General features: G+C 36.8%; 1 pseudogene; it reads right to left on the reverse strand.

The window, feature by feature from the left end:
• Positions 1–401: 401 nt before the first annotated feature.
• LOC111471338 lies at positions 402–19,319 on the reverse strand (annotated as a pseudogene).
• Positions 19,320–19,653: the final 334 nt, after the last annotated feature.

The raw sequence follows: 19,653 nt of genomic DNA on the forward strand, positions 1-19,653 counted from the left end.
CATATATATGATATATTTAACTGCATTTTTGTTTTATTTACGAATTAAACAAAAAGAGTGAATTTGAGATATTTAAATTAAATATCTTAATCAAGTATGTGTGGAATTGATTAGAATTGGCATTTGAATTAATATTAAATATTAATTAAATAGTTTAATTAATCATTTAATGTTACTTTAATTTGAAATTAATTATTCAAATTAATTGTTGAATTAAAATGAAGAAAGTCAAAATGTTGACTTCATTTAATGGAAAAATCCATGTTAGTGGAATTTTGAGGTGTCAAAATTTGGTTAACTCAAACATGCATGCTTGTCACATAATCCCAAACATTTGAGTAGAATTTTGAGTGTCAAAATTTCGTGATCTCAAATTTGCATGAACATGCAAACATGACTCTTTAAATAGAGTGATCATGGTACATGATTTTACGAGGGAAATGGGCTGGATGAGAAGCTCCTAAACTCGGATATTCAATCCTTCTTTCACTCTTGAACTGTAAACTGGGAATCTTAGCTCTGTCTCTGATCTTGATCCTGAAAAAGAAAGTGTTTCAAGTCAAGACTCAACGAAAGATTAATGAACCTGAACCTTCTTTCCCTCCTTCACCTATTCTATGGTTCTCATTCCCTTCTGTAGGTCTGTTTGTTTGCTCCTAAACCTGTCCCTTCAATTCCGATTCGTTATTATTAGTTATTCTTTCACTTGGCTTCACTCCTCTCTCACGCTATGGGTCTGATCCTTCCATTGCCTTAACTACTGAACCTGATTGAGCTCCCTCCCCTTTATTACCTTTAGTGATTGTAGGAGGCAAACTCAATCACTTTCAGAACCTTTACTGGGGAGTAAAGAGTATAGAATGAAAGAAGAAGAATCAGATATTCCTATTCCAGGTTTGTTTGAAAGAAAAGAGACTGAACTCTCATTCACTTTCCCTGGACCTTCACCTTCTGAACTGTAAACACTCCTTAAGACAGAACTACATAACCTTCTGATAAGATAAGGAATCACTACAAGGGGAGTAAGATTCGGATTACCTTGTTGATCGAATATCTCAAGGCAAGAACATTGTTTGAGATTCGAATCACTCCACAAGCAAGATCGATCATGTCTAGCTTGAATGATTCTTGTTGATCAAATATCTCAATGCAAGAACACTTGCTTGAGATTCGAATCACTCCACAAGCAAGATTGATCATGTCGAGCTTGAATGATTCTACATGCAACCTAAACTACATAGTCATTGGCCAAAGAAGAGCACAAATGCTTCTTTTACTATATTTTCCAAAGTTTTTACAAATACAACATACATGGCTTTATATGGCCTCAAAATGAAACTACTAGGCATTCCAAGAATTGTAACATTCATACTTAATGGTCATAATTAACCATTATGTAATTGTAACCTAAAGTAAATAAAAAATCCTAAAAACTCTAAATTGTAACCCACCCAAAATTTAGAACAATCAAACTTCACTCTTCTTCAATGTGGCATGCATTGAAACATCTTTTGATAATTTTGACAACTTTTTCTTCACATCGTCATTGATGTATATTGTATGATTGATGTTTTTTGATTCATATCATTCTCCACTTCTTCAGAGGATTCGTCCTCGAATCTATTTGTGAAACTTTGCTGCAAAAAATAAGTTATGGAAATACGATGGACCTCACAACACTCTCTCACGAGTATACACTGAAGTAATTTGGGGCCACTCCTTTTAAACTCAGTCACACAAATGAAGCTCTCATTCTCACCTCTCAAAATTTGTAATAGAGCAAAGATTGAATTTTTAATTATGGGTCGATTAAAAACTAAAAAGATAAAAAATAAATAAAAATCAAATTGAGAAAAAATAATGCAAAGGAAACATATATCCGATCTTGAGCCTGAAGCTCTGATACCAAATGATAAGATATGGAACCACTAGAAGGGGAGTAAGATTCGGATTACCTTGTTGATCGAATATCTCAAGGCAAGAACATTGTTTGATATTCGAATCACTCCACAAGCAAGATCGATCATGTCTAGCTTGAATGATTCTTGTTGATCAAATATCTCAAGGCAAGAACACTTGCTTGAGATTCGAATCACTCCACAAGCAAGATTGATCATGTCGAGCTTGAATGATTCTACATGCAACCTAAACTACATAGTCATTGGCCAAAGAAGAGCACAAATGCTTCTTTTACTATATTTTCCAAGTTTTTTACAAATACAACATACATGGCTTTATATGGCCTCAAAATGAAACTACTAGGCATTCCAAGAATTGTAACATTCATACTTAATGGTCATAATTAACCATTATGTAATTGTAACCTAAAGTAAATAAAAAGTCCTAAAAACTCTAAATTGTAACCAACCCAAAATTTAGAACAATCAAACTTCACTCTTCTTCAATGTGGCATGCATTGAAACATCTTTTGATAATTTTGACAACTTTTTCTTCACATCGTCATTGATGTATATTGTATGATTGATGTTTTTTGATTCATATCATTCTCCACTTCTTCAGAGGATTCGTCCTCGAATCTATTTGTGAAACTTTGCTGCAAAAAATAAGTTATGGAAATACGATGGACCTCACAACACTCTCTCACGAGAATACACTGAAGGAATTTTGGGCCACTCCTTTTAAACTCAGTTACACAAATGAAGCTCTCATTCTCACCTCTCAAAATTTGTAATAGAGCAAAGATTGAATTTTTAATTCTGGGTCGATTAAAAACTAAAAAGATAAAAAATAAATAAAAATCAAATTGAGAAAAAAAAAATGCAAAGGAAACATATATCCGATCTTGAGCCTGAAGCTCTGATACCAAATGATAAGATACGGAACCACTACAAGGGGAGTAAGATTCGGATTACCTTGTTGATCGAATATCTCAAGGCAAGAACATTGTTTGATATTCGAATCACTCCACAAGCAAGATCGATCATGTCTAGCTTGAATGATTCTTGTTGATCAAATATCTCAAGGCAAGAACACTTGCTTGAGATTCGAATCACTCCACAAGCAAGATTGATCATGTCGAGCTTGAATGATTCTACATGCAACCTAAACTACATAGTCATTGGCCAAAGAAGAGCACAAATGCTTCTTTTACTATATTTTCCAAGTTCTTTACAAATACAACAGACATGGCTTTATATGGCCTCAAAATGAAACTACTAGGCATTCCAAGAATTGTAACATTCATACTTAATGGTCATAATTAACCATTATGTAATTGTAACCTAAAGTAAATAAAAAGTCCTAAAAACTCTAAATTGTAACCCACCCAAAATTTAGAACAATCAAACTTCACTCTTCTTCAATGTGGCATGCATTGAAACATCTTTTGATAATTTTGACAACTTTTTCTTCATATCGTCATTGATGTATATTGTATGATTGATGTTTTTTGATTCATATCATTCTCCACTTCTTCAGAGGATTCGTCCTCGAATCTATTTGTGAAACTTTGCTACAAAAAATAAGTTATGGAAATACGATGGACCTCACAACACTCTCTCACGAGTATACACTGAAGGAATTTTGGGCCACTCTTTTTAAACTCAGTTACACAAATGAAGCTCTCATTCTCACCTCTCAAAATTTGAAATAGAGCAAAGATTGAATTTTGAATTCTGGGTCGATTAAAAACTAAAAAGATAAAAAATAAATAAAAATCAAATTGAGAAAAAAAAAATGCAAAGGAAACATATATCCGATCTTGAGCCTGAAGCTCTGATACCAAATGATAAGATAAGGAACCACTACAAGGGGAGTAAGATTCGGATTACCTTGTTGATCGAATATCTCAAGGCAAGAACATTGTTTGAGATTCGAATCACTCCACAAGCAAGATCGATCATGTCTAGCTTGAATGATTCTTGTTGATCAAATATCTCAAGGCAAGAACACTTGCTTGAGATTCGAATCACTCCACAAGCAAGATTGATCATGTCGAGCTTGAATGATTCTACATGCAACCTAAACTACATAGAATTGCAAAGAAACTTAGCCATTGGCTAAAGAAGAGCACAAATGCTTCTTTTACTATATTTTTCAAGTCTCTTACAAATACAACATACATGGCTTTATATAGCCTCAAAATGAAACTACTAGGCATTCCAAGAATTGTAACATTCATACTTAATGGTCATAATTAACCATTATGTAATTGTAACCTAAAGTAAATAAAAAGTCCTAAAAACTCTAAATTGTAACCCACCCAAAATTTAGAACAATCAAACTTCACTCTTCTTCAATGTGGCATGCATTGAAACATCTTTTGATAATTTTGACAACTTTTTCTTCATATCGTCATTGATGTATATTGTATGATTGATGTTTTTTGATTCATATCATTCTCCACTTCTTCAGAGGATTCGTCCTCGAATCTATTTGTGAAACTTTGCTACAAAAAATAAGTTATGGAAATACGATGGACCTCACAACACTCTCTCACGAGTATACACTGAAGGAATTTTGGGCCACTCTTTTTAAACTCAGTTACACAAATGAAGCTCTCATTCTCACCTCTCAAAATTTGTAATAGAGCAAAGATTGAATTTTTAATTCTAGGTCGATTAAAAACTAAAAAGATAAAAAATAAATAAAAATCAAATTGAGAAAAAAAAAATGCAAAGGAAACATATATCCGATCTTGAGCCTGAAGCTCTGATACCAAATGAGAAGATACGGAACCACTAGAAGGGGAGTAAGATTCGGATTACCTTGTTGATCGAATATCTCAAGGCAAGAACATTGTTTGAGATTCGAATCACTCCACAAGCAAGATCGATCATGTCTAGCTTGAATGATTCTTGTTGATCAAATATCTCAAGGAAAGAACACTTGCTTGAGATTCGAATCACTCCACAAGCAAGATTGATCATGTCAAGCTTGAATGATTCTACATGCAACCTAAACTACATAGTCATCGGCCAAAGAAGAGCACAAATGCTTCTTTTACTATATTTTCCAAGTTTTTTACAAATACAACATACATGGCTTTATATGGCCTCAAAATGAAACTACTAGGCATTCCAAGAATTGTAACATTCATACTTAATGGTCATAATTAACCATTATGTAATTGTAACCTAAAGTAAATAAAAAGTCCTAAAAACTCTAAATTGTAACCCACCAAAAATTTAGAACAATCAAACTTCACTCTTCTTCAATGTGGCATGCATTGAAACATCTTTTGATAATTTTGACAACTTTTTCTTCACATCGTCATTGATGTATATTGTATGATTGATGTTTTTTGATTCATATCATTCTCCACTTCTTCAGAGGATTCGTCCTCGAATCTATTTGTGAAACTTTGCTACAAAAAATAAGTTATGGAAATACGATGGACCTCACAACACTCTCTCACGAGTATACACTGAAGGAATTTTGGGCCACTCTTTTTAAACTCAGTTACACAAATGAAGCTCTCATTCTCACCTCTCAAAATTTGTAATAGAGCAAAGATTGAATTTTTAATTCTAGGTCGATTAAAAACTAAAAAGATAAAAAATAAATAAAAATCAAATTGAGAAAAAAAAAATGCAAAGGAAACATATATCCGATCTTGAGCCTGAAGCTCTGATACCAAATGAGAAGATACGGAACCACTAGAAGGGGAGTAAGATTCGGATTACCTTGTTGATCGAATATCTCAAGGCAAGAACATTGTTTGAGATTCGAATCACTCCACAAGCAAGATCGATCATGTCTAGCTTGAATGATTCTTGTTGATCAAATATCTCAAGGAAAGAACACTTGCTTGAGATTCGAATCACTCCACAAGCAAGATTGATCATGTCAAGCTTGAATGATTCTACATGCAACCTAAACTACATAGTCATCGGCCAAAGAAGAGCACAAATGCTTCTTTTACTATATTTTCCAAGTTTTTTACAAATACAACATACATGGCTTTATATGGCCTCAAAATGAAACTACTAGGCATTCCAAGAATTGTAACATTCATACTTAATGGTCATAATTAACCATTATGTAATTGTAACCTAAAGTAAATAAAAAGTCCTAAAAACTCTAAATTGTAACCCACCAAAAATTTAGAACAATCAAACTTCACTCTTCTTCAATGTGGCATGCATTGAAACATCTTTTGATAATTTTGACAACTTTTTCTTCACATCGTCATTGATGTATATTGTATGATTGATGTTTTTTGATTCATATCATCTTCTTTCACTCTTTGAGACTCTCCCTTCACTGCTGTAAGAAGAAAGATTAATGAGACTAAACCTGTCCCTTCTGTTCTTGTGTTTTATTCTTGAACGAACAGTAAACAAGGGCCGCTAATTCATTTACCTAAGCTTCTTTAAAGAAGAAAAATTAATGAGACTGAACCTGCCCCTTCTGTTCTTGTGTTTTATTCTTACCTTCCTGAACCTGCCCTCGGAACCTTTGGAGACATCACTCCTCTCCAACTCGGTTTCATGTCTTTGTCCCTTCCCCTTATATTGTATTCCCTGATTGTGATTGAACAGTGTAAAAGAAAAGGATGAATACTCCTTCTTATGAATGAGGCTGAACCCTCCCTCTTGAACTAATGAATCTATTCTATTGGTCTGTCTCACAACCATTACTTATTTATTCACTGCTTCACTCCTAGACTATTTTTTCTATTACTTCTTCCCCAACCGTATTTCCCTCCTTAGCCTGGAACCTCTATTCTTATTCCCAGTAACCGCAAAGAAAGACTGAACCTGAAATCGTAACCTCGGCTTCTTGATCTGATCTTGATCCTCTCGCTACTTACTCTTCTATTAATGATGTTTCAGCTTTTCCTCTACTCTCAATGACCTGACCTTATTTCATCAGGAGGTAAAGCTATGGCCTTCCCCTTTTCTTTTATTCCCTGAGCTACGCTACTTCACCACCTATTTCTTCTTTCACAGTAAACTTAGTAAAGGGGGCTGGATGATCTGCTCCTCTCCTTTATTATTACGTGTTTGTTCATATTGAATGATTAAACTTCTTTCTATCTTCAATACCTTTTTAGCTACCTAACTAAATGATCCTGATCTGACTTTACCTTTACAGTCTCGAGTAAATCAAAGAAAAGAGACTGAGCTCTAGACGGAACCTTCCCTGATTGAACAAGGTAAGTAAATAGGTAGGTGTTTGAAGAACCTTTACCTGAACCTGACAAGAATGGTAAAGAAGAAGAAGAAGAGAAAGGAAAGATTGAGTGAGGCAGAATAAGATATTCCTTCGGAACCAGAACCTTCTTTTTCACCAGATAGATTGAACTCGGTAAATTACTGAATCTCTCTTAGAACTATTGGCCGGTCTCTTCTCGAATGTTTTCTGTCCTCTCCCTATTTATTCATTGTAACTGGGAATCTTAGCTCTGTCTCTGATCTTTCTCCTTAATGAGAGTGAACTCCTAATCCTATGGATTATTTAACGAGGTAAAGAAATCACTCTTTGCTTTGCTTTCAAGACTCCTTATTAATTATCCTCAACCGTAAACCTTTTCTTGAACGGAACTGTAAACACTCCTTATTCATTCGTTCTCTTCTCTTTGCTTTCCTCTCGCTGATGGATCTTCTCCTTTACGGTTTCATTTCTTTGTTCCTCTTTTTGTATTCAACCACAAGGGAACTAGGTAAGCTGGCTGATCAGCTCATTCACTTTTTCCTATCCTTCTTTCTGGTCTCAAATTTGTTATGTTTGCTCCTTCCCCTTATACTATTTTATTTATTTATTCTTTTCCTGATTAAAGATGTATTCTCCTTCACCTTTACAGTCGAGAAAATGAAAGAAAAACGAACTCCCAGCGAAAGAGAGAGACTATTTACTCTTTTTTAAAGCATCTGAGCTCCTACACCTATTTCTTCTTTCACTGTTTCCTCGGAAAGTAAAGCAATTCAATTGCCTTTTCCTATTCTATTGGTCTCACTCCTATACCTATTTCTTCTTTCTCCTTGAACTCATTGAGGTAGGTAATAGGTGTTTGCATCTTCCTTCCGTCCGTCCTGTCTTGTACTTTACTTAGTGCCTCTTCTCTTTGCTTTCCTTTGATTCAGCTGTAAAGACTGAACAAACAAATGAAAGACAAAGATCAAGTCAAGACTGAAAGAGTAGTCTTACCGCTTCTCTCCTTCACCTTCTGGAACAAGTAAAGACTGAACCGAAACCCTTTTCTTTTTTGACTCTCCTGTAAGACAAAGAAGCAAGAATGATCCTTCCTTCACCTTCAAAGACTTCATTCAAACTAAGACTCCATGCGAAAATGGAATTCTACTAAAGATGACATATGGCCGGTCTCTCATCTGTTCTTTCTTGTTCTTAACAGTCTCCCTCTACTCCTATTAATGATCCTTGACTCCTGAGCCTATATTATACTTTCACCACTAGGTAAATTGAGGATTGAATTGCCTCCTTTGTCCTCTATTTTATGTCTCACCGCTTCATTCCTTATCTCTCCCTTCCCTTGGTCAAGCCGCTTCGCTCATTCGTTTTTATTTTGTCTCATAGCTTCGCTTATTCGCTTTATTTTGTCTCCCTACTTCGCTCCTTATTCTTTCAAACACTTGCTCGCTTGGTAAAAATAGGTTAAAGCTTGCATCTTCTGTCCTTTACTTTAGGGTCGAGTGGCTTCCTTCGCTCCCCTTCACTACTGAAACTGATTTATCTCCTCTTCTCGTCTTGTGGCTTTGCTCCTTATTACTATTTCTTCTTGATCTTTCTCTTTTCTCTTTCCTGAGAGAGAACCTGAAACTGAAAGTCAAGACTCTTTTCTTATGCATTCTCCTGCTGAACCTTGGCCGACTTCTTTCTCTTCTCCTATTCTATAGGTCTCATTGCTTGCTTCTCTTTGCTCCTCTTTCTTTACTCTTGCTTTCTCACTCAGTAACCTCAATCACTACTGAACTCATGAACCTAAACCCTATTTCTCTCTGTCTTTCCCTCGATAAAGAAAGCGGCTGGATGCTAATCTCCTTTTCTTTGACTCTATCTACTATTACAATTTGTTCTTGTGTGTGAGTTATTCTTTCTTGAACTGTAACCAAAGACTGAAGATGAGACTGAGACAGATTGAAGGAGGTAAATAGGTGAAGTAGCTCTTTTCTTTCCTTTGTTACATGGTTGTGAGTTATTATAAGTGCTTGTGTGTGAGTTATTCTGTAACCAAAGACTGAAGATTAATTCAAGCATATTTTTTTCCTTCTTTCTGTCTCTCCTTGACCTCGTAAGGAAAGACTGAAGATGAGACTGAGACAGATTGAAGGAGGTAAATAGGTGAAGTAGCTCTTTTCTTTCCTTTGTTACATGGTTGTGAGTTATTATAAGTGCTTGTGTGTGAGTTATTCTGTAACCAAAGACTGAAGATTAATTCAAGCATATTTTTTTCCTTCTTTCTGTCTCTCCTTGACCTCGTAAGGAAAGACTGAAGATGAGACTGAGACAGATTGAAGGAGGTAAATAGGTGAAGTAGCTCTTTTCTTTCCTTTGTTACATGGTTGTGAGTTATTATAAGTGCTTGTGTGTGAGTTATTCTGTAACCAAAAACTGAAGATTAATTCAAGCATATTTTTTTCCTTCTTTCTCTCTCTCCTTGACCTCGTAAGGAAAGACTGAAGATTAATTCTTTTGCTTCTTCTTTCTTTCATTCACTCCTTTTCCTTTAGAGTCGAGTCCATGAATTAGCTTACCTATTTACCTGTTACCTGATTTATTAACCTGAAGAACCTTCTTTGTAATGCGACTGAACTATAAGTAAAGACTGAAGATTATTCTCTTTCCCTACTTTCTGAACTTGAACCTCTATGACCTGATGACCCTATTATTCATTGAATCCTGAACTTTACAGTCGGTAAAAGAAAAGAAGAAGAAACAAGAACCTCTCCTTCCCTTATTGAACGAGGTAGGTAATTAGTAAGTCAAGCCTCAAGCAAGACAAGATATTCTATTCCTTTACAGGAGAGTCAAGACTATTCATTCGAGTTGAATCATCTCCCTACTGACTCATTCACCTTTTCCTGATTGAAGGAGGTAAAAGAAAAGAAAATGAATTGAAAGAAGAATAAAATGATGGATTCTTTCTCCTGTCTTCACCCCTGAACCGTAAACTATCTATCAGCTTTTCTCCCTACTCATTCTGCTAAACCTAACTCAAGATGAATTAGACTGATTTCATTCATCTTTATAGTCAGTAAATCATACATATTCTTTCTACTGAACCTGATTGTCACTTTGTCTGCGTCTTCTTCCTTTGACTTTATGCTATTATTTATTACCTGACCTACACCTATTCTATTGGGCTCACTCCTGCTCCTACTTATTCTTTCATTCAATCCCTTTAGAGGAGAGTAAATTCATGAATCAGAGAATTCAAGATTAATGATCCTTCCCTATTTCACCTGAGCCTTTTCCTCTACTATATTCCCTTTCCTGAACTTTATCAGCTTCTGCCTGAACTTTAATCAGCTTCTGTTGCCTTCCCTTATCAGCTTCTGCCTTCCCTTATCAGCTTCTACCTTTTCCCTTCCTTCTTACTCAACAAATGATGCTTTTCTGACTCTCATCTACGTAAAAGTAATTGGTATGCCCCGAGAAAGAAGATGATCATGAGTTCTTTCTTACTCTTCTGATTATACTTTTATCTTCACTACCTTTTTGTTCTTCTCTTATTTTGAATATGAATGTAAGAGCTTATTCTCTAAGCCAAGTGCGAATTGACTTGATTTTTTCTGAGTCTTCTTCCTTTCCCTCTTCTCGGTAACCCTTATCAGTCAAAGAAAAAGAGGAAGTGTTTAACACGAGAGCTCCGAAACTATAACCTCTATGACCTGACCCTATGTTACCTTATGAATGAAAGAAGGCAATGGGTGAAACCGACAAGTGAAGGGAGGGGAGAAGAAAGAGAGTTTACAGTGAAAGAGAAAGAAGGGAGATGAAATATTAAAGAGAGTTTACAGTTTTTGTTTGAATAAATTCAGAAGTTAGCTGCTTTGAAAGACTCAACCTCAAACCTTTGACTATCCTTGTTTACAGTGAAAGAATAAATAGGAATAGGAAAAGGAGCTGCAATTCTCCTTCACCGATATGAGTTGAGCTACTTCACCTGAACCTCAATCACCTATCTAGTCAGTCGAGTAAAGAAAAGAAAGAAGGAAGAAGACGAAGACAAGATTCCTTCACTAGATAGAACAGGGTAAATAGGACTATGTATTCTTCGTTGACTCTATTCCCTGCTTGGAACTTTTACAAAAAGAGAATAGGGAGAATCTCAACATTAATGAGACTGAACCTAACAGTCTTTTATTGAAGAAGAGAAATGAAAGATGGAAGAAGAATTAGACAGAACTACGGAACAGTCAGTCAAGACATAAGATGAATTATCATGCACTCCTCTTTTTTAGGTCATTAAAGGAGGTAAATCATATTCAATGAATTTACTCGCCCTGATGGACAGTAAACTCGGGCCGAAAGAGAAAACCTTAAACCTTTGACTGATCTCGGTCTCTTCCCTTTGACTCTCCTGTAAGAAAGATGAATGAGACTTCCCCTCGGCTTCTTTCTCTAATCTCCTTGATTTCACTCTCTCTGATCCATGATTGAACTGTAAACTCGGTCTCACTTCTGAATCTATTGATGGATTCTTTCTCCTTCCCCTATTTCTTCTTGAACAGTAAACAAGGGAACCTGATTTCACTCTGTCTTCCTTCGTCTTCGCTCCTGAACTGGAGGATGATTCTTTCACTCTTTTACTCGGAGGTAAAACATATGAAATTCTTTCATTTCACATTCACCTCTCCCTGATTTCACTCTTGAACAAGCAAGGGAAATAGGCTGGATTGGATGAGAAGCTCCTTCCCCTCGGCTTCTTTCTCTTCTCGTCTCGTAACTTACTCCCTTCCCTCTTCTCATAACCATTGTACTTCTTTCACTCTCCTAGACTCAACTAAAGATGAATGAGACTCAACCTTCCTTAAACCTTTTCCTGATTTCACTCAAACAAAGACAAGGTCAAGGTGCTAATTCATTGATTAAAGAAGAAAATGAAAGAGAAGCTAATGAACCAGAACCCGACGAGAATGCAAGAATAAGAGGATATTCCTTTCCTATGTCGAGTAAATATGAATTCAATCCTTCTCCTGAGCTATTGAACCTCTCCAACTTGTCTTCTTCCTGAACTAATATTACCAAATTGAACAGAGGGTAAACTGGCCGATTCTTCTTTCACGGGGTAAAGCCGCTAATTCATTTCCTCTCTCTCCCTGATGGAACTCGGTTGAACAATTCCATTACCTGATTTCATTCTCTAAAGGAAAGGGTCCGGTTCAGTCGCTGATCATCCCGCCCCATTTACCGAGTCTTCGAAGGTCAGGTAATAGAGAGAGAGAGTTTCCAGATTCAATCAATTGAAAGAATAAATAGGGAGAGGTTCAACCCCTTTACCTTCCAGCCTATGTTTAAGAGTGAAAGCAAGAAAGGATCAAGAGCAGTCAAAGAATCAATCAATAAGGTCCAGAGCTTTACCTGATTCTCAGCCAGCCTATTACCTTGTTCAAGAGTTCCTCTCATTAATCTTCTTTGATTGAGTCCACCTTCAAACAAAGACAGTAAAGAAAGGGGCAAAGCCACGAGACCGAGTTAGATCAGTCAAAGGTTCATAAGTTAAGTAAAGTAGGGAAAGATCATTAATAAAGAAAGAGTTTATTCTTTCTTTACTGCTCAGGCTCATTCATCTTTCATTCTCTAAATAAAGGTCATATCGGTGCCGGGGAAGCAAGGGAAGGCAGAAGCAGCTTTACCGAGTTGTAGAGGTTCAGATTCAAGGTTTCGGCTAAGTCTTCAATCATTTAATTCTCTCTCTTTGTCTTTTACCTTGGGCAATCTGGTTCAGGGTTTCTCTTTCGTCTTGACTCTCCACTCTTCTTTCATTTAGTCTTTCACTGTAAACTAAGACTCAACCTTTAATTCGACTAAACCTCGTAAACTATCTCTCTCTCAATTGTCCCTATTCCTCTCTTGCTTGTAAACTCTCGAACCTTCTTGCTTTCTCACTCCTGAACCTCGTAAGGGTTGAACTATTCTTTCACTAAATAAATGGGTGTTTGATTCTTTCTCTGATCTTTCCTTAAACTGGGTGGGGAATCTTAGCTCTTCTCTGGATCCTTGACCTGAACAACCTCTATTACATTACCGTCTGTTATTGTTCCTTATTCTTGAAAAGCCGAAAGATTCATTCTTGATCTAATCCTTCCCCTGATTGAACTTCAAACTAAGACTCCACAAAAGATGCATTCTCCTTCAACCTTCTTTCACTCACTGTAAACACTCCGAGACTCAAACCTTTAATTCGGAAATCAAGAATGAGAAGCTCAATCAATACTACTTTGTCTTTTCTTTCACTCTTTGATTACTCAACTGTAAACACTCCTTATTCTAAAGACTGAACAGTAAGGAAAGAGGTAAACTCCTGTCCAAGCATATTCAATCCTGAACCGGAACCCTTAGTTAGAGTATAGAAAGAAAGAAGAAGAAGAAACCAAAAAGAGAAAGCCGAACCAACCTGACACCCTTTATCCTATCTTTTTACTGTGAAAGAATCAATGCATTACCTGCTTTACATGAGAGTCAAAGAGAAGTTCAATCACCTTGATAGTAGAGTAAATGAATTAGCTACTAAACTTTACAGTCTATCAGCTTCTTCCTTTTTACGAGAAGTGGTTGACACGAGAGCTCCTACACCAACGACGATATTACCTGACCGGCTCCTTCCTATTTATTCTATTCCTTGTACCCTATAAACAAAGAAAATGAAGAAAGATCAGCTCATAAACCAAAGAATATATTCCCTGTAAGAAAGATATTCAAGAGATTGAACTACTTGTTCCGTGATTGTTCGTTATTATAAGTTCTTGTTCACCTCTCACTCTTCTCTTCAAACACAGTAAACAAAGACTCAACGAAAGATGAGACTGAGACAGTTACAGTGGGTAAAGGGGTTGGTTCATTCAGTAGCTCTTTGATTGAAGTAGGTAATTAGTAAGTAAAGACTAAAGATTCCTTCTCCGATTCTTTCTTTCACTCTTTCACTTGGTAAAGCGACTGAACCGATATGACCTTCTTTATGCTGTTCACTCAATCACCTATACAGTGTTTAGAGTCAATTCATATTAAACCTGAACTTATCCTTTTACAGTCGAGTCAATGAATTAAATCCTCTTCTCGGCTTCTCGTCTCACTACTGTGGGTTCTTTCTCCTTCACTCCTCTCGTTATGGGTCGAGCTGTTTCACTTCTTCGCTCCTCTTTATTCAAAAACTCGGTTATAAATAGGTAGGTCTTTCTTTCTTTAAGTCAAGTTTAAGTAAAGATTATTAATGAGATAGAACTCTTTTCTTTCACTCGGGTTTCTTTCTCTGCTCCTGGTCGATTCTTCTTTCACTCGGTAAAGCTCCCTAGACGGAGTAGGTTGTGTAAATGTAAATGAACCTGATTGAACCTATTGTATGGATTCTTTCTCCTTTACCTTCAAGTGTTTAAAGACTCAACAAGAATGATGGATGAATTATCCCTCGTAAACTCTCAGTCTCGCTGCTTCGCTCAATCACCTATCTTTTACAGTCTTTGAAGGCAGAGGAGAGAAAGAGACTTAACTACTAAACCTTATACTTTATTACCGGATTGAACAGTAAACTCTTGAGCCTATTTAGTGAGTGACAGAAAAGAAAGAGATAGTGAAACCTGAACCAAAGACTCTATTCCCTCCCTTGAACCTTAGCTTAGACGATAATACCTGACCTTATTCAAAGAATGAATTTAGTCCTCTCCCTATTTATTCTTTCAGTTCCCGTCCCAAGGTAAAGCATATTCTTTCTTTCTCCTTATGTTATGAATCGAGTGTTGAAAGGAAAAACGAGACTCCTTATTAATTATCCTGAACTACTGAACCATTACTTATTCTTTCATTCAATCCAGAACAGGAGAGTAGAGTCAATTCATTAGCTACTTCACTTTACTGTCGGTAAAAGAAAAGAGATAGTGAAACCATAACCCATTTATTCTTTCCCTCAGTCTTTCACAAGGTCAAGCTATTTGAAGAACCTGACCCTGACCCTCTCGCTTCAAACACTCGGTAAAGCTAGAATTGACTTTCCCTTCACTGTAAAGACTCAAGATTAATTCGATCGAGTTTATCTTTCTAAATCATAAGGAGAAAGAGAGAGAGGAGACCTTGCTTACAGAGTTTAAAGAACAGATTCGAGAATGAATTGATTGAAGGAAAGATGAATAGATTCGAGAATGAATTGATTGAAGGAAAGATGAATAGATTCAAGAATGAATTGATTGAAGGAAAGATGAATGAAGTAGCTCTTTGATTGAACTCACTCTTTTACTCCCCTAACAGTAAATAAACAAGGGAAAAAGGGATTTGCTCCCCCTACCTCTATGACCGGAACCTTTACAGAATGAAGAAGAAGAGAAGCGACTAAACCTGATTGAACAAGGTAAAGCATATTCCTTCTTTCAGGAAGTAAATAGGCTGGCTTGGCTTCTCTCCTGAACCTGGCCCTGATACCTTCTGAATGACGGAACCTGATTGAACGAGCTTACAGTGAAAGAAAGAAGGAAATGGAATTAATTACCGACGGGTGAATGGAGAGTCAAGACTCAAGCAAGAAGAATTAGACTGAACTACGGCTCCTACTCCTATTTATTCTTTCATTCAATCCGGAATTGGAGAGTACAGAAAAGAGCTAGTGAAACCGGAACCTGAACCTCTCTCTATATTACCAGAAGTGATTGTGAGTTATTTAAACAAAGACTGTAAAGAAAGCATATGAAATGAATGAGAGTGAACAGGAAGTCAAGATGAAAGAAGAATGATCTTGAACTCCGGAACCTTCCATTGCCTATTCCTCTATTCCCAGTAAACGAAGAGAAAGAAAGGGAAGCGACTGAACGGGAACCTATTTCTTTTCTCTGTCTTCTTATTCTGTTCCTATGTATTCAATCCTCTGAACCTTTAATTTAATGCCGAGTCCAATGAGAGGTAAAGCTTATTCACGTATCAGTGTCTCATTGCTCCGCTCCAGAACCTGAACCTGCTGATTGAACTGTGAAAGTGGTTGAGCTCCAGAACCTATTTATGAATGAACTATAAACGAGGTAAACTCATAAACCTGATTTCACTCTTGAACTACTCCCCTGCCTGTAAGACTCATTCGACAGAACAGAAAGAAAAAGACAAGATGAATCAGATATTTTATTACAGTCGAGTAAATAAATGAATGAAATCCTGAACCTGCACCTTCTCTCACTCTTGAACCTTATGAATCAAGGAAAGACGAAAGGAAAGATGCATTCTCCTTCACTCTGGTCGGAACCTCTTTCTTCTTTCTCCTGTCCCTGAACCTCTACAACTCGGTTTCATGTCTTCGCCCCTGAACCGAAAGTCAAGCCTCAAGCAAGACAAGAGTTATTCAATCCTGAACTTGAGAGTAAATTCATGAATCAGAGAATGAATTGATTGAAAGAGAAGCTACTAAATTACCGTAGAGTCAATGAGATTAGCTACTAAACTAGAATGAACCGGAGCCTCTATTCCCCTTTGTTATTACCTGATTGAACTGTAAACAAGGTGTGTCTCGTATCTGTTCTTTCTTTCTCCTATTTAACTGAACTGTAAACAAGGAAATAAATCATTATGAAATCCTGAACCTCTCCAACTCGGTAAAGTGGCCGAGAATTAGCTGCTTGACCTATTTACCTTTGACCTTCTTTATTAAGATTAACCTCTGCTTCGCCCCTTCCGTCCGATTCTTTCTCCTGTCCCTTCTTGAATTGAAAAAGAAAGATTAATTCCCCTTCACTCATTTATTCACTGTAAACTAAGAATAAGAAAGATTTGCTCAACCTTAAACCTTTTCCAATATTACCTTCCCGTAACCCATTTATTCTTCTTCTTTCTTCTGCTTGAAAGACTCAACAAATGTAAAAAGCGACTCTGAACCCCTGAACTCTAGAACCTATGGATTCTTTCTCTTAAACCTATCAGCTCTTGTCTTAGGACGACTTGAACAAGTGTGGTTTCACAAAGACTGTAAACTCTTTTTCTTCTGTTCTTTAGGTTTAAGTGTAAGGAAGGAAAGCTTTTTTATGGGAATATATATGTAACAGTGTGCAGTTATTGTTCCTTATTCGAAGGAAGTTCTTGTTCACCTCTATTCCCTGAGCTACTGAATGAAACCCTTCCCCTGAACCTATCCTTTATGGTCTCTTCTCTGTTCTTTCCATTCACTTGTCGGTTGGTTGAACAATTTCATTCCCTTCTTTCACTCAGTCTTTCACCTTTACAGTCGGGAAAAGAAAAGAGATTAAACGAAGCGACTTCCTTCACCTGACTCGGAACAAAGAAGGGAGGAAGTGCTGAAAGCCGAAACTAAAAGGGAGAGGAGAGTCAAATGAGATTATTAAGCGAAGCGACTGACTGAACCTGCCCCGATAGATATGCCCTGAGCTACTTCCTAAAGTCTCCTTATACTCTATTCACATTTGTTAATGAAGGAAGGAGGTAAACAGGAGGATCTGAAGGTCAAGCTATTCCATTGCCTCAACTGTAAACACTCTCGATGAATTAGAGTGAACTACTGAACTCGGGAAAGATTATTCTTGATTTGATCCTTTCTTTCCCGAACTGTAAACAAGGGAAATAGGCTGGATTGGATGAGAAGCTCCTGAACCTCGTAAACTCGGTCTCTTCTCTTTCTCCTTATTCTGTTCCTATTCAACAATCCTTAACCTCTACAACTCGGTAAAGCTATTCCATTGCCTTCGCGTGTCCTTTACTTAACTACTTCTTCTCCTCAACTCTCGATAAATGAGAGAATGAAGCAAGACAAGATGAATTAGACTGATCCTACTGATTGAACTAGGTAAAGCATATTCAATTTCAGTAGCTCCTTTTTTTTTCACAAGGGTAATAGGTTAAAGTCAAGCTTATGAATGAGAATTGACTCCGGAACAGGAACAATGAAAGAAGGGACAGTTCTTGAAAGTCTTTCATTGAAAGACTCAACAAGATGCATTCTTGTCCCTATTTATTCATTCACAGTAAACAAGGGGGGAAAGCCAAGTCGCTCCTTCCCTCTCCTCTTCAAGTCGGTAAAGCAGCTGTATGAGAATCAGGGAAAGCTATTCCATTGCCTGAACTCCAGAATAGTAAGAAAAGAGATGAATGATCCTCTGAACTTCATAACCTATCCTATCGGTCTCATGACTTCGCTCAATCACCTTTATAGTTACAGTCGGTAAAAGAAGCAAGATTAATGATCCTGAACCTCGGCTTCTTTCGACTCCCTTCTTTCACTGTAAAGTGGCTTCGCTCCTTCAACAGATTGAACAAGGTCAAAGAAAAAGAGAAGAAAGACTCCTTATTCGTTATCCTTTACCTTCAAACACAATAAACAAGGTCGCTTCATTCCTCTTTATTCAAAGACTCGGTAAATAGGTTCAGTAGCTCCTCAGGAAAGCCGAAACTCAAGATTCATTCTACTTCTTTCACTCGGTAAAGCATATGAAATTCATTCTCTTTGTCTTTTACCTTCTTTCACTCTGTAAAGCATATTCTGTTTCAGTAGCTCTTTTCTTTCTAGGATTTGCAGTGAATCCACTAGTTAAGTAGTCATGCATTACAATATGAACTCCCAATTCTCGAGCAAAGCCCCTTTTCATCATTTCTTCGCATTCGCAGTAGCATTGTAGACATTCATAAACTGCTCTTACCATAATTCATTCTTAGCAGATAATCCCAATTTAGGTTTATTTAATAATACATCCCAATAGAGGGCGAACATACTTGTTCAACTTATCTCTTTCAACCTGGATACCATGAGGCGGGCCTTGGAAAGTGTTTGAATATAAGCAGTAGGGATTCGCAAATACTTCAGACGTAGAGAGAGCACGCAGAGCCTTGAATCCAATTAACCACAATGGAAGTCAGTTAGTAACAGAACCTTCTTCAAAAGGGTCTAAGGGATAAGCAGCTAGATAAACAATATATTGATTTTCTTCTCCAGCAGGAACATCCATAGCATCGTCCTTTGTAACATAACGATCAAGACTGGTAAGCCCATCGGTCCACACAGTTGTCCATGTACCAGTAGAAGATTCAGCAGCAGCTACAGCGGCCCCTACTTCCTCGGGTGGAACTCCCAGTTGAGGAGTTACTCATAATGCTGCCAAGATATTATTATCATTGGTTTCATATTCAGGAGTATAATAAGTCAATTTAGAATCTTTAACACCAGCATTGAATCCAACACTTGCTTTAGTCTTCGTTTGTCATGAATTAAGAATTCTCGCAAAAACAAGGAATAGTAAAGAAAAGAAGAAGAAAATGAAAGAAGAATGAGACTGAAGACGAAACGAAAGATTCTCTCCTCTCTCCTTTACAGTGGTTGAATAAATTCAGGGACAGGAAAGAGTGATAAGATATGGAACCACTACAAGGGGAGTAAGATTCGGATTACCTTGTTGATCGAATATCTCAAGGCAAGAACATTGTTTGAGATTCGAATCACTCCACAAGCAAGATCGATCATGTCTAGCTTGAATGATTCTTGTTGATCAAATATCTCAAGGCAAGAACACTTGCTTGAGATTCGAATCACTCCAC

This window comes from Cucurbita maxima, unplaced genomic scaffold (assembly GCF_002738345.1).
Source record: "Cucurbita maxima cultivar Rimu unplaced genomic scaffold, Cmax_1.0 Cma_Scf00051, whole genome shotgun sequence".
NCBI lineage: Eukaryota > Viridiplantae > Streptophyta > Magnoliopsida > Cucurbitales > Cucurbitaceae > Cucurbita > Cucurbita maxima.